Source organism: Falco cherrug, chromosome 1, assembly GCF_023634085.1.
Source record: "Falco cherrug isolate bFalChe1 chromosome 1, bFalChe1.pri, whole genome shotgun sequence".
NCBI classification, from domain to species: Eukaryota; Metazoa; Chordata; class Aves; order Falconiformes; family Falconidae; genus Falco; species Falco cherrug.
In genome coordinates this window covers 24,510,824-24,526,695 of record NC_073697.1, presented here as the reverse complement: position 1 = coordinate 24,526,695, position 15,872 = coordinate 24,510,824, and the positions used below count along the sequence as shown (strand labels likewise).

Genomic DNA, 15,872 nt, shown 5'->3' with positions numbered 1-15,872 from the left:
AGAAGGATTTCTGGAAAACAAGCAGAAACCCAGCTTCCTTCAGCAAGATGATGAGGGGAAAACTTGTAGGGAACACAGAGTGCCTCTTGACCGAATTAAGCTTCATAGGGATCAGATTATACCCGTCATTCAGTACAGTTCAGCTTCCGCTAACACAGTTAAGCCATCCTGAGAAATAAATTGATGTACCCATTTCTCTAAAAGGCTCCGCAGTCGCGGCCCGGTGCAATGCCAGCAGGAGGGAAAGATACCTGCAACAGGAGCTTTCCCAGCGCTGGACCCTGTGCTAATTGCTTTCCGTTGCGGCCTTCATATTGCACAAAAGGAAGGAAAGGCTTTGCCATACAGGGCTCCCGTTCCGTAACTGTGATCGAGCTGCCAGCAGCGCTAGCGTTTCCAAAGTCTTGAGGCATCCTCTTGCCCTTCCAAAGCAGGAGGCTGGCAGCTTGCCATCATCAGCCTGATCCAAATAATGCCCTCCCTAGGAAAGAGCAAGTAGACCATCAGGTGGATTTCCTGCTTAGAGGGACTGAAGCATTTTCCTTTACAGTCACTGTTTCCCGTAATTGTAATTACAATAACAGTATTTTGTTCCTATGTGCCTTTTTTTTTCTTTTTTTTTTTCTCTTCTTTTTGTTATGAAAGGTTATGAGGTCACATTTCGCAGTGGCCTGGAAAACTAGAATTTTCATGGTTCCACCCATGCGGTAAAAAAAAACAACAACATTGTTCTGGCAGCTTGTTTTCATTTAGATTCCCACTCCAAAGTGGTTTTCTTAGCTCTGTTTCATCATCATCCCTCCAAAAAAGCAAGCAACAGGGTAAATAACTAGAGTCTGGTTTTGAAGGCTAATTAAAGTACAGAATTCTCCCCCCGGAAAAAATCTTCCATGGGAATTCTCTCTCTGAAACCATAAACCTTCCCTCACACCGTAAAATACTGGCCTTTGGTGGGGACCAAAGTGACAAGTTTTACAAGCAGATGCCTCCTCCTGCAGCACATTGAATATATGTTCCATGGCTGCTGAAGCAGTGGAATGGAGCCTTTTTTCTTGTCTCATCTAAAGTAGTTTAACTGCTCTGTGACTTCTGTTTTTTAGTAAGAATATCCTGATGCATGCACTCCAGTGTAAGTAAGAAGCCGACCAAGCCCACTGTCTCTAAATCAGAGATAAATACAGAAGAATAAAAATAGACAACAATCCTCTAGTTATGAAAAGCCATTTAAACCATAACCACTTTTCACAACCATGAAGCAATTTTTATTAACGATGTTAGAGAACATGCTGTTTTATCTGAGCACTGAAACCCTGGGAAATCAAAAGAAAGGCAGGAATATTTAAGGAATTCCAGCAATCAGATATCTTAATCAGGAGATTTTTTTTTTTTCCTCAAGGCTAAATTTGGTTTGCTACTGCAACAGATAAAGGATTCTTGTAGCCCACGGGACCACTGAAATTCTTTTAGCTGAACCCTGGCTTGAGTATTTATAGATAAAGCAATGATTTCTGCAGAATTTTGGGTTTGCTTCCTTCAGTCTATTCGTTTATTTTATCAGAAAAATCTACCTTTGCGACACACAGAACCACATCATTTCTCCATACAGATTTTCTAGAGTCTCAGTGTGAATTATTTTCTTTTTTGGCAAATTATTTTACCTTTGGAAATCAAGAAACTGCTTAGTAGCAATGATGCATTTAAAACATTCCTGTGAAGACTCCACCTCTGAAGTGCAGCATGGGAATGCAGTGGGTGCACTGCTGGCTCAAGGCACAATACTGTGTCATAACTGCAAATCCCTGAAGCAAGCAGAGGCGTATCTTCCTATTCCAAAATCACGATATTACAAGGGGGAAAAGCAGATAAGGCCCACATTCAGTAAAACATGTAAATATGCTTACCCAAAGAAGACCTCACATCCTCATTTTCCTTTCTTACCCCCTCCCATTAATCTTCCCTCTCCCCACTCTTTTCACTTTTTTACTATTTAATTTGCTATTCCCAAGAATCTCTGCCACTTAGAATGACAGCATTTACAGAAGTCCATGACAGTTACTCTGTTTACATGCTACGCCATTGTCTTATCTCCATTGTGAACTCTTGGCACAGTTTTTTTTCCTTTTCCTGTTCTGGTCCCATCACAACTGGGATCTCAGCTGTGGTGGCCACCTTGCACTAACATTATAAATATGGTGAAAATAATAGGCAAATCCTATTCGGTAAAACATACCAGGTGCCAGCTCCCACACTGTGGCCTCACTGACAATTGCTTAGTGATAAAACAAAAGGCAAACTGATACCTGGGACAGACTGCCCCTTCCCCGTTGGACGCCATTCCTCACGCTCGCTGGTAGATGCAACAGGCCTACAGGCATGATGTCGGGAGCTGTAGGAGAGAAGCTCATCAAAATGGATGCATGTTGCCAGCAGGATCCCTTTGGAAATGTAAAGTTGCAGAGGGTGTGGAGGGCAGGTAAATCAGAGAGCATCATGTTGTTAGGGTCTGGAGAAACCCAGCTGCAGAACGCACCAAGAAAGCAGTCATGGAGTCTGCCACAGAAAGTGCTGTCTCTTGTTCTATCCCCGTCACCCACATATATACCTGGGCTACCCTCGATTTCGCAGTGCCTTGTGATGAAATGGGCAAGCTTCATGCTCCCAGGGAGATAGTTCAGGGCCTCTCCTGATCCTTTCCATGTGATAAAATGTTTTGAGAACCCTTTTTAAAAATTCAAACCATGAATGAAATAGTCCTGTCCCATGCGCTGGGAAAATCTTTAAAAAATACAAAAAGTCATTATTTACTGGGTTGTCCACATGGCTTCTTCAGCCTAACACCAGTGACTTGGCTCCTTGGGGTCTATGTAAGGAAGGAAAAGGCTTGTCAAGGAAGGGATTAGGAAATCATACAGCACAGTATCAGCCAAAGCAGAACAGATCCCAGAAAACCTTAATCCTACTCCTGTGATTTAGTAACTGTTAGACATTTCTTTAGTGAATGTCTTATGTTGGCCACAACAGAGGGGTGGAAACAGCAGGTAAGAGGGGCAGGATATTTTTTGTTGTCTCTGTGTGTGCATCCGCGTCTCTTCATGGATCTCTGGCCCTCGCCACCCAAGATAGGAATCATGCTTGTCCTTACTTCAGACTTCAGTGCTATAATCATCTGTCACTGTTGACAGACCTGCTTACACCAGGTCTAACTGGATCCAAATCTTGCACTGCTTCCTTCAGGAGCTGTGACTTGAAGGCATACAGAGACATGAAACAGCTTTACCAGAACCAAGTGTAGTTTCATCTCAACAGTGAGAATGCAATTGTAACTAGAAAAGTGTTTTACTTGACAAATACTCTACCAGTTTCTGCCTTATCTAAAATTTTGGTAGACTTGTCCACTCACCTCCTTCTGCCACATGACTTTTGCAGTCTGCTTTCATCTATGTATCTGTGGTGTTCGGTTTACTTCCATCTCCATCACCATGTTTCTGAATCCTAGCTGTATTTTCCTCTGGAATATACAGTAGAAGAAATTTGGAGGTAAATATTACAGACTGGCATCTTGTAGTTATCAAGAATAGTGCTTTTATGAAGGTGGGGCATCCCTCTCTTTTGCATACTGTCAGGAATTTAACCCCTGGTTGCCATTTAACTCAGCCCAACTCATCAACAGAACATTAAACATATTACAGGTGACTTGCAGGTCCTTAACACTTCAAGTTTCCTGATGGCTCACCGCAAAGAGCCTCTGCTGGCTGGATGTTCCACAGCATGGGCCGAGGAGGATGGCAGAAGCAGCTTTACATGCAGTATGCTGCCAGTCTTAGAGGAGGTGGCTCTTGGGAAACACCCAAGTGCATCAGTAACATACAAAGAAAGGTTTTCAGAGACTTTGCTCTTCTGACTGCCACACGCAGCTAATAAACATACTTGTCATCAATGAATTTACACATACTAGTTTCTAGTACTGTATGCATAATAGACCGATAACCTAATTATGAGATACTGATTTCAGCTGAGAGTTGAGACATTTCTGAAAGGTTTTTAAGTGGGGAGTGATCAAATTTCACTGTACTCATGCTTCAATTTATTCTTCCCACACAGCATAAATTAACTGCTGGCAGGTAAGTAGTTCACTATAGGGCAGAGCTACCCTGCGACTATGAGGTTCAACAGCAACCTCAGCAAGGTCTGTGAACATAGCTGCTGTTTGTGTAACAGCAGCCTTTGCTCTTGGCTTAGCTGCATAGGGATGCACATGAAGTAAGTGCATCAGACAGGCCAGGCTGGGATTTGCATTTAGAACACTGTTTGACTTCAAGATTTGGGACAATGACTTTTTAGGAGATGAGAGATTTGTCTGCAGCACTGGGGCTTGCTTCTGAGGAAATAAATACTTTCAACTGTTACGAAAACAGCAGCAAAAATGTTCTTCCTTCTGCAGTTTGGTCCTGCTTGACTCTCATGTTTTTGACACTCCAGCTAAATAACCAGTCCTCATGAACTGTAAGCCACACATACATACACATACCTCTACAAGCATGTCATAATTGTGATATTGATCATGTAGTACATTTTAAAAACACACATTCCTCATAATCTGAGCTATACCAAAATTAAGTGTGGCAATTCACACCCATCAGCTGCTTCTGGTTTGGTTTGCTGCTTCCCTGAATCATCAGCTGCTTCTGTATACACAGCCTCATGACTCAGAGGTGGCAAAGTGTGCCACCCGCGTAGGAGGATAGAGGGTTGCTTCAGGCCACATTTCCTTACTGTTCTTTTCACCCAGATTTCTCTCCTCACTCAACTCTGCTCTCTTCCAAACTTCACCTTAAACCAAATCAGCCCCCGTCCTCTTCTCCTGACCGCATCGACCACTGACCCACACTATGTCCCCCTTACTCAGTTGCACGTCTGGTTCTCACCACTGCCACAGAGCGATGTTAGAGCCCTTGCTGCTGAGCTAGGGCACTAGGAAGCTGGATGTGGCCAGGGAAGCATGCTAGGGGATGGGGGAAATACCTTGTGGGGTGGCTGCATAAGACAGGCTGTGACTTGCACTAAGCTGTGAAACAGAGATCTTGCTAGGAAAGGAAGGAGAGAAAGCTGCAGGGCATGCACTGGGATGTATGGGAGACTGGCAAGTGGCATTGTCTGGATAACCTAAACAGCCTAAGAAGTTTGCTGAGGACCTGGCTTGCAGTGCCAAACCCATCTAATCAGTAAATCTCCTATGGTCGAAGTTTTACTACCTTAAATCAAGTTAAAGCTGCATATTCCTCCAATGCAGACTGCAGCAGGCAAGAACACTATCTTTTCAAGGGCTTGATCTTATACCCTTGCGCATTAAGTCTTACTCTCCACCAGCTTTCTTCTCCAAGGACACTTCAGGTCATGGAAGGACCATGATGGGTTAGACAGCTAGAGCCCAGGGAGACTGACAGAAATTCTCCAAGCCCTCAGTATTCTATACAGCCCTGAAACAACTCCAGGACCAGCCAGGTTTTCTTGTTCTGTTGCTGATGAGTGCTGCAAACAGCACTGGACTACCCCCTCTGCATGCCAAGGGACAAGCACGAGTGCAGGAGCACCCAGCGAGGAATCGAGAGTACACAACTGAGATACGCCCATGCTGGTCACAGCAGCAGAGCAAAGGAAAAAAACCCTGGCTGTGCTAACACAGAAGAGGCTAGCCATACATAATTCAGCTCAGTTTTCTTATCTGCAACAGCAGTGAAGGCAGTAAATTACCTGGCAGGGCTCCTGGTAAACCAGGCAACCATGGGGACAGGCAAGAGGAGCATGTGGGGCACATGTCCCAAGGACACAGCAGAAAAAGCAGAGAGCACCTGGGGATAAGTTGCATGACCAAGAGATTCTTTTGGCCCTGCAGGCACTTCTGGACACAGTCTCTTAGCTCATTGTCTGTGGCCCAAAGGGGCTTTCACCCATCCTGCTACAGAGTAGATCCCACCTGGCTCAACAAAAGGCACAGAAAACATTGGCTAAACCCAGCTGCAAGCTCAGGTCAAAGCAGGAAGCCAGGAAGAATTTCACAAAGGAGACGGACCACCACCTAAGCCACCACCCTGAATTATTTCACTCTCATTTGAAAGACAGCATCTTTCCAGAGGTAAAGACAATATAGCTGTTGCTATTCTTCCTTGAAGTGAGCATCCATCCAGCACCTGAAATGCAAAACCAGTCCAGGATTGTGTTCCCTCTTGCCTTACACACTCCCTGCACCTCATGAGTACTTACAATCAGGAAGCTAACAAAGCCTGAATCACCATAAAAATATATCTCTGATCTTGTTGTAGGGAAAGCTATAAGGAGTTGGCAGGTTTCTGAAACACCTTGCTAATATGGTCAGATGAGGCATGTGGGTCAGTTACTGAACCGGCCTCACACTTTCTCATCAATATAAGACACTGGAGAGCAGAGCCTTTACTGTCCAGCCTTGAAAACATCTTGTAATAACCCTGAACATGCCAGAAATAGTAAAGAATCTCTCATTCAAACAGAATAAATGGTGATCATATACTTTTTCCTAGATTATGACTCATATGCCTCATAAAAAATTGAGGATTACAGCCTACAACTGTCAGTGGGACTTCAAGGCGCAGATCCCACAGCAGTGGATGAAACTCTGGCCCCTGATCCACACCCTCTGATTTGACAGGAGCTTTGTACATAAAGAGTGCCGAAGTGCAAAGCAAATCACAAGTCAGTTTATTCTGTAGTGCTGCCAAGTGCATGTTTCCTTCAGCATTTGCTGGCATGGGGGGAGGGGACAGAGGGAGAGACCTGTTATGTTTATTTGCCTCATTTGGGATTTAGTCTGAGTGAGTACAGTTTCAACAACCTGTAGCTAGTTTTTAGTGAACTGTACTACAGAGGGCACATGTAAAATTAGCAAACCGATGGCACACGTTTCCCTGACCTGTGTCAGGACATCGAATTTCACATGAATGTGACTCTGACATTACAAAGATGAAGGATGCTCCACTGGAATATGCTAGGAGAGACTCTGGGGAAGCATAGCCAAGATGTTGCTACATCCATGCTTAGCACTCCACACCATTCTTTTGAAGTCAAAGACAAACTTTCTACATACTCCCAAGGTGTATACTACATACGCCAAGGTGACTCAGTACTTTTGAAAATCCCACTGCAATGCTGCAGGAGTCTTGTTTTTTTCTTTTGTTAGCCTATGCTCAATTTCTTATTGATCTGAAAGAATTCAAGAGTAGATTCTGGAGCTTAAAATGTATGCTGCTGCATTAAAACGTAGATGCTCACTAATTCTACATATTTTATTGAGGAAAAGTGGAGATCTTGCATACTAAGTAAGTGATTTTTACAGTCTCTGTTAACTGCAGTTGACTGTGCCTGTACAGTTGAGCAAGACCACAGACTTAAAACCAGTGTCTGATTTATTTTGAACCAGTCTTATGTCACAGACTGGTATCTCCCCTTGTTCCTGAAATAAACATAGGTATTGAGGGCTGCAATTGGATGATTCTGCTAGCCCGCATTACATTATTATTTATTCGGGTGATCAACTAACTAATTAAAATTCTGAAATGTAGGTATCTTTTAGCAGGCAGTATCAGCGGAGCGAGCGCAGCACAGCTGAGCTCTCTGGAGTCTTCCCACGCACAAATCCTGCAGTCTCAGTCCTTAAGTGCCCCATACTTACTGGCACAGATGAGGAAAGAGACCAAAATGGCTCACATCGGGAGTCTCTTCCTGATTCCCAATGTCTACTGCACTTAAATGCACACTTGGTAGGCCCAGAAGTAAGGTCAGAATGCATCATTCTTACTCCGTAGCCTTACTCCCGACTAGTCAGTGGCAGCTGTTCGTAAACAAATGCTTTATATGTCAGCCTTGATACAAATAGCTTGTGTCTACCAGCTTATACAAAGAGGCTGTGTGTGTGACAGCCCTCAGCTCCTGTCCCAGGGCAGAGCAACACTAGCTAAAGGCACGACAGGCACTGGCTTCCCGGGAAATATGCCAGACAGTGGAGGTTTTAACTGACTGGTGCAGGAGAAGGATGGAGGAAACGATATTCAAGGAGCCCAGACTGGGGAGTTAAAGAAACAAGGGGGCCTAATCCTGGCAGGAAGCCTATGGCATCTCCTTTCTTTAGATCTGTGCACATGCACGATCTGGACAAACCGTTCCCTTCAGTGGATGTAGTCCATCTCCGAGCCCCACCTGAGGAGATGCAGAGACATGCTGCAGAAGGTCAGTGGCTCAGAATCGCTGCCCCTCAGTCTGCCTGCTGAATGCAAAGCTTTGGCACTACGACGTGATGAGCATCTGTGTTTAGTGGGATTTTATTCGGGTACAGTAAACAAAGTTCACCAACTGTCTGGTGGGGCAGGTCACCAGCCTCCCTCTGGGAGTACAACTGCTCACAGCTGTTGAGGGCAATGCTACCTTCAACTATTTGCACCATTTTTTTCAACACAAAAGTGACAACACTAAGAAAAAAACATTGTTGGGGAAAGGGAGGGTGAATGCTGCCTGAGAACGACCCAGCACCCTTTTGCTATTTCTAGGCCTGTGCACCTTGCAGAATCTAGCTCATCTGTCCCTGTTCCTTGTCAGACACGGTGCACCAGCCCCAGCACAATGTTGCACTTCGTTGTGCCTGTCAGCCTCAATTTTGAGTATTTAATATCTTGTGGCCAAAAGCAGTGCTGGTCCCTGGGATGGGAAGCATTAAGCTAGACCTTCAGTGCAGTCTGCGATACCTTGTATAGGTTAGCTGTATCCCTTGACACCACAGTAATGGCAAAGCAGGGAATACTTTGGGGAAGAAAAAAAAAATTACACACCTGCTTGGTTCTAGCTTGTGATCTGGGTCTCAGGATGGAGTCACTCATGTCTTGCCTTTTCCTCCTACATGACTGGGTGGGAAAGGACTTCATGCTTTCTCCTGTCATCAGACCAAAGCAGCACATGACTAAGTGACCAACAACATCCTCCTCCAAACATTCTTAACTCAGGAAAGAGGAACTTGTGGGAACAGTTTCAGAATAGGGCATGCAGATTTGGTATCAGCAAAACTGTATTTCAAGGCACATGAAAGATTCCTGTGGCTGCCTCATTTATATCCCTGGCTTCTTATTTCTGGGAGGAGAAATATGTAACATCAATGAAGATACCCCCCTGCAACTCTGTGATACCAGACCTGTTATCAAACCTGTTTGGGTTGTGATGATAAACACTCTACAACCACAGCTTATAGACCATTTGGGAGAATCCTTTCGCAAGAGAGTTGTAAAGAGTCCCCATATGGTAAGCAGCCAGGAAACAGAAAAAAAGGCAAATTCAGGGAATTGAGAGCTTCATTTTGAATTTGCCCATGTGATTTATGCAACGACCTAATCACTTTCAGCTTTCAGGAAAGCATCATCTAAACAAAGGGAGCATGAACACCCATATTCAGAAATTCTGCAAGGGTTTGGCCTAAGTCATCTGCTGAAGATTAGGAGTATCTTGTCCTCCTGAGAATGAAATACTTGCACTCAGTGATACATGAAGAAATGTGAAAGAATAGACAGCCAGGCTGGGCGTGAGAAAAGTGCTTGTCAAAATAAAGCAAGCTCACTTAGGGGCCTCTGTGACTTAGAGCTGTTTTACTCCTCTACAGGTCATTGGCTCATGTGATACTTCATTTCGATAAACTTCAGACACAGGTCAGCAAAATGTTTACTCAGAAATGCAGGTTATTATGCCTGGCACTGAATCCAAAGGAATATTTAAGGTGGTGTAATAGCCATATTTCTATGAGCCTGGTGATGACACCAGAGACATGGCGCTAAAGCCCCCTTCAAGTGTGACAAAAAGCTTCATTTCACAGTAAATAAACATCACAGCTAGGCTAAGAGAATACATGTGGGATGATCCAGCTGAAAGAAGACATTTGCCTGTAAAGCTTGCCAACACAGGTAATACGCTGTAAGAGAGTGCAAAATGATACCACACTGTACACCAACTCCCTGCTGAGTGTCCTCTCAGAAGGTGTTCTTTCCACGAGGTACAAACGCGGTTCAGGTACTTTCTCAGAATCAACTGTTTTCTGTCTCCAGCTTAGAAGATTATACCTGCCAGCTACAAACACAGATGTCCCCCTTTTTTTTTTTTTATCACAAAACTCAAGCCTGTGTCTGTTTTTTCAGCGCTCTTTAGACTTTGGACTTTGATAACTTCTGTGTTAAAAGTTATATGAAAATAAGTATTTGGCTGTCTTTTTTCTATAAGCCTGACAACGTACAGAATCTATATGGAAGTCAAAGCATAATGTCTCTAGGATGTTAGACAGCCACAAGAGTCTATCAGCATGAATTTGCTGGAACATTTTATTTATGACTCTGTTTCTAAAGGCTACTGGGTACTACACTGGGTACCACAACTTCAGTGAACCTGAGATGAGCTTGAGACACTTACCATTTCACAGAAATTAGCCAAATATATTATACTGTGTTTTATGCTTTGGGGTCTCTGCTGCTCCCCATCACTGGCAAAGTAACATACTATAACAGAATGATGTCTTCTTATTGTTTTAGTCTATTCCTGTATGGTTGACCCTGCCACTCTGTTGCACATAGAACTTCCACTGAAGAACAAAGACATTTTTGGAGCATATCTCATTATGTCTCTAAAGAGCATAGAGATTAAAATACTGTGCACATGGAAATACTTAATTGAGCAAGATCTATAGATCTGCAACTTTAACCTCTTTCTACTGGGCTCCAAGGAGAGATTTTCACTGGTTTCTTTTCCTCTGCCTTGCAGTGTCTTGTATTTTCTCCCTCCTCCTTCAAATCCTTAGAAGGTATTTGATTCTCACCTGGGAGGAGGTAAAAAGCATCAGGCACCAATCATGAAATAGCATATGAAGTGTAACTGTACCAGCTAGGGAAAAGGAGAATGGAGAAAAACAAAACAGAGAGCATGACTTGTGGAGACAGTGACTGATAAACTTTTTCAAGCTGGCAAATAATGGCTCATGGAAAACAAATCTACAAGGGAAAGAGATTTAGGGAAAGCTGTCATTCCTTGATATTACTGGCACAGTACTCAAGTTCAGAGAAAGCACAGGAAATGCAGTAAGATACTGGCCTGGGCAAGCAATAAGTTCTACCTCAAACCCAAGAAGGAATTCCAAATCAGATTACTATGGGTAAGTAGGAAAGAATGGCATTAGACCTGTTAGATATTTTGAGTCAGCTAAGTGAGGATGAAATGCATTATAATAAGGAAATATAGTAGACCAAAGTCAGAATGACAAGCTGTTTCCTTCAAAATCCTTGAAAAACTGGTGTATTTCCAAAGATTCTGCTCAATTTGCAGATGAACCCCAGTTAGAAAACACTACAAAGATGTTAAAGGACTTCAAATGGATTCAAAGTGATCCCAACATATTGGACAAAACCTGGAAAATAAGGGAGTGTGAAAACAGGGCCAAATAACTTCTCCCAAGCAGAACTTCTCAGCTGAAATTTCTGAATGAGGAACAAATGGCTAGGTAGGAGTTCAGCAAGGGAAAGATATAGGGATTTTGGTACATTGTAAATGTCAGCAACATGCTGGTTGTGCAAAAACCCGAAGCATCCTATCACGAAAACAAAGACGAACATGAGAATAACCCTCTCTACTTCTCAGCCTGGGTAAGACCACCTCTGGGGGTGATGTCTGTGTCCAGGTTTGGTTGCTGTTCTTTAAGAAGGATATAAACAAATTCCAAGGAAAACAGGGAGAGCTACAGGAATGATAATACACCTATGATCAATGTGCCAAGATGGAGCAAACTGAGTTTCTAATACAGCTAAGAGATAACTGAGAACATGCATGAGAAGCTCCAACTAAGTACAAGGGTGATAAAAAAAACTGGAAATACTTTGCTTCCCATGTTTCTTTGGGACAGAGTAAAGTGAGTTCAGGGGGAGTGGACAGATTTAGATTAAAAACTAGCAATGATTTTGTAACAGAAAGGACAGTTAAACAGTGAAATACATCATTCTGAAGGCTCTGGTTTATCCCTCTTTCAGGATTAGCTTACATACCCATTGGCAAGTTGATGTCTTACAGCAGAAGGGTAAAACAGACCAGCACTTCTTGATGGTTAAGATAAAAAGGTTTTTTGAAAAGAATCCATGGACCTCTTGTATTTTACAATTATTTTGGTGGCTATGAGGAATAAAGCCCTTAAGATATATCTAAGCTTTACTGTCTTACAATATTTGAATTTTGCTAATAGCAATATAAACATTCAAATTTGTAACTGGCAGTAGTTGGGAACCTGTGCCTGTTGACAGGCAGAAACATATCTGCCATCCATGTGGGTGTTGGGGGAGAGCAGGTTAAAAAAAAACATTCATGGATGACGTCCAGGCCACCAGCAGCCTACAGATGCCCTGGACTCCTGATGTCCCTTTCAGCCTATTGCCTTTGATTCTTTGGACACAAGGAAAGGCTCTGATGGCACCTGGCTTTCCTTCACCATGACTGTAAGCGCTACAGGCACACATTCACTGATAGCTGATTCACTATGAGAAACAGCTTTTCCCTCCTCTTCACTGGCTGCCTTCCAGATTTGAGTGGCTGATAATGTAAAGTAGGTCTGGATCTGGGGTACCCTCATTACTAACCACTCTGAAGGGCAGTTCTGAGGAGGCACTCCCACAAGGTCTAATCTGCCTGCTTCTCTTCTCTCCCTACATTCCTCAGTGTCTTAGTGCAGAAAGCAACTTCTTGGTCAGCAATCTAGGACAGAAGGTATGGAAAACATTGCTTTTCAAAGGCTAGGAGAAATTGAGAGGAACCACGTCTTCGCTGTCTGGAAACGAAGGGCTTTTACTGTCAGACATGCTCCTCGTGCCACCTGCAGGCTACTGTGAAATGGTGCACAGAAAAGAGCATCCAGTGTTCATAGTCGACGATACTCGCAACTAATATGGGAAAAAGATGGTACAGAAAGACAGTCAGGGTTACAGTTTCTTCCCGGAGTGTGAGATCCAAAGCATATGATTACTTTGCCCTTCCCATTTTTCTGCCTGGGTGGGTGGGGACCCAACGCAGAAAGTGTCAAGCCAAGAAAATCTCCATGGCAGCAGAGTCTTGAATTTTAGATTTTAACCTGGCTTCTAGGCAAAGCTACTTTAGATTGAGCTTTGTGAGCTATGGTTAAGATATCTATGAGATGATGTTGTTGCTTTTCCCATCTCCTTTTAGCTCTGTCTTTGGGCACATCTTCTCACTGGGGACAGAAGAAATGAACAAAATACCTTCCGTAGTTGTTTCCGCAGCTCCATCTGTGTATCCCCTACTTGCCTTCTTTCACTCTAACGCGCTTCGTCTTTCACTGAAGAGGTATATTCCCAAGCAAATCTGACCATTTCCACTTAAACTGCCTACGCTTTTTGGCTGTAAAGAAAAAACAAATCACTAGCAAATGGCTGGGTTAGAAAACTTAACAAGCATAGTAGACAGGACATAAGTCTTCTGTATAATATTCTTCACACTGAAAGAATCAGCATGATTATACCTTACGGCCACTGCAAGTGGTAACTACCAAAGCACACCTATGCAGCACTAGTACTTGGTATCTGCTCTATCAGTAGGAAATATGAATAAGGGAGTTACTATTCTATACTTTTAGGAATCGTGCCAGCCTGAAGTTGTTAAGGGTAGATATGCTGCTTGGTACCTTGACCCTAAAACATGGAAAAAGCAAAATGTGGGTGAACCTATAACAGATCTGAAAGAAACAGACAATGGTGTTCACAGTTTTATGACACCACCTGTTAAGAAGGTACTGTGAGCACTGTGTACCACTGACACGGAGCCCAGTGGAGTTAATGACTACAGGGCATGTAGGTTATGGGAACATGCCTGTGCACCACTTGCAGCGAGAATAAGAGGCATAATATCTCTTACTATTCACCTGACTGGTGACAATGACTGCTTGGGTTTTCACTCTGTGGCAGTGAGCATCCATGGTGTAAGGCTTGGCACTGAGAAAACACTAACAGCTCCTATTATCAGAAAGCTGCTATCTGCTTCCAACCTCACCTGTGACCTGTTGTCCTTCCCCTCGTCAACAGAGTTTCATAAAAGCACCACTGGGTTTTTTACATATGCTGCCCTTACGCTCAGGAAGAGCTCTCTGCAAACCCCTATAAAGCTTCCCCTGCCAAACTCATTCTTGAGTTGTCTGTGGAATTTCCAGAGGCTCCGACAGTATTGCCACAGGGAATACCAGGGCTCCTTAATTTGTATTTCTTCTGTACTTGTTCATGTTTCCATTTTGTTCTATTATAAAAGTAAAACTGGAAGAAGCACTGTGCACACACAAGGCTTGTTTAAGATCAGTACTCTCCACCATTCTTAATACAGCAGCTGTGGATCAGACACTGGCCAGGCTTAAAAGCGCTCCCTAAATAGCATCTCCTAGTGCCACCGCCAGAGCCAGAACAGTGGGATAAATTCACCACGGGTCTGGTTCACCACGGCATTTCTCACTCGCTTTTAAGCCACAGCTGAGATTCCCTGTCACCACACTAGATGGCACAGCTTACAGGATAAAATTCAGAAAGTTCATTTGAGACTGCATGTGGGCCAGGACTTCCTAGCAACAGCTATGGCTGTAGAGTTGTCTAATACAACTGTAATAGTAAATATCTGCCCTACTATTTTCGTTTTGAAATACAAAAAGGTGGCAGGTTTGAAGGTCCTGAACTTAGGCCAGTCAGCTGGCTAGTAATTCTGCAGTCACGTGGAGCTTTTCAAAATATGGTCCAGCAACTTTACTGAATAAACAATGGTGCAATGAAGCCTCAGTATTCACAGAACACTAACTTCCATACTAATGCCACATCAGAAATGACTGCATGAACAAACTAAAATCTTGAATTAATTAGAAACAGAACTGTGTCCTGAGATTTTAAGAAACTATCTCCTTGCCCCTTTATTGCACTGTTGCTTTGTTTCCAATTAAAGCTTTAAAAAAATGCAAAATACATTTTGGAGCACTTCTGTTAATCTGCTTTGGAAATTCCCTTAGGAGGCAGAGGTCTCTGTGTTCTATGGGATGTGAGCATTTCAAGAATTCCTAGAGAGGAAGGGCTACCAAAACCCAGGGGTAAGTCACCATCTGCAATGATCTGTGTGTTTGCTTCAGAACAGGAACCACAGTCCTCAGCATGCTGTGAGCTCTTGGGCTGTGACTCTTCTCACTTCTCTTCTGTCCAGCATCCTTCCTTCTAACACTCAATAAGTGATCAGTGACTCAGGAATTTCAGCCTTAGTATTTGCCAAGAACCTTGTTTTAAAAAAAAGGAAACAGAAAATAAATTATAGACAACCTAAGAGGAGTTCCAAAGCACAGATTCGCTGCTACCTGGACAGGGTATCATTCTTACAGCCATGACTGAAGCACCTAAACCTAGTTATATCCAGCATAAATGCACATTACTTCTGAAAGGGAAAGGCCTGCCTTTCCTCTAGCCACCCGTTCTTGTTTTCTGTTGGCACAAGTATTTGTCTGGATGAAAAGAAACATTTTCTAAATTTCCTGTGTTAATTTTCAGCTGGATCAATTACCTAATCTGACCCACTTCAATGGGCACATAAAAGCAAAGACCTGCACAAAACAGGAGGACAGGAGAGCTGAAGGGTCAGATAACTCTTTTCTGCAACAGTGTGGACTTACGCTGGACTAAAGTGCAATTCAGCCAGGAGGTTTGCAAATTATGAAGCCTTTTCAGGTCCTGTCACCCACTGCAGCCACTGCAAACAAGCAATCATTGATAAAGCGGAATGCCTTGCTCACAAAAACCTCCCTCACCTCT

The 15,872-nt window shown here is 43.3% G+C and overlaps 1 protein-coding gene across 2 annotated transcripts in view; it reads right to left on the bottom strand.

Annotated features, from left to right (window-relative positions):
* Positions 1-8: 8 nt before the first annotated feature.
* Positions 9-15,872, bottom strand: part of CCDC158 (coiled-coil domain containing 158) — a 59,980-nt gene continuing 44,116 nt past the window's right edge. The window contains exons 24-30 of one of the 2 annotated variants that reach the window (XR_003558448.2): positions 15,173-15,343; positions 13,308-13,446; positions 8,853-8,953; positions 3,401-3,508; positions 2,301-2,386; positions 1,659-1,824; positions 9-481 (exon numbers count right to left, since the gene is read on the bottom strand). The gene's annotated coding sequence lies outside the window, so the exon portion shown is untranslated. The remainder of the gene's footprint in view (positions 482-1,658; positions 1,825-2,300; positions 2,387-3,400; positions 3,509-8,852; positions 8,954-13,307; positions 13,447-15,172; positions 15,344-15,872) is intronic. The other variant, XR_003558450.2, reaches the window with a different exon arrangement.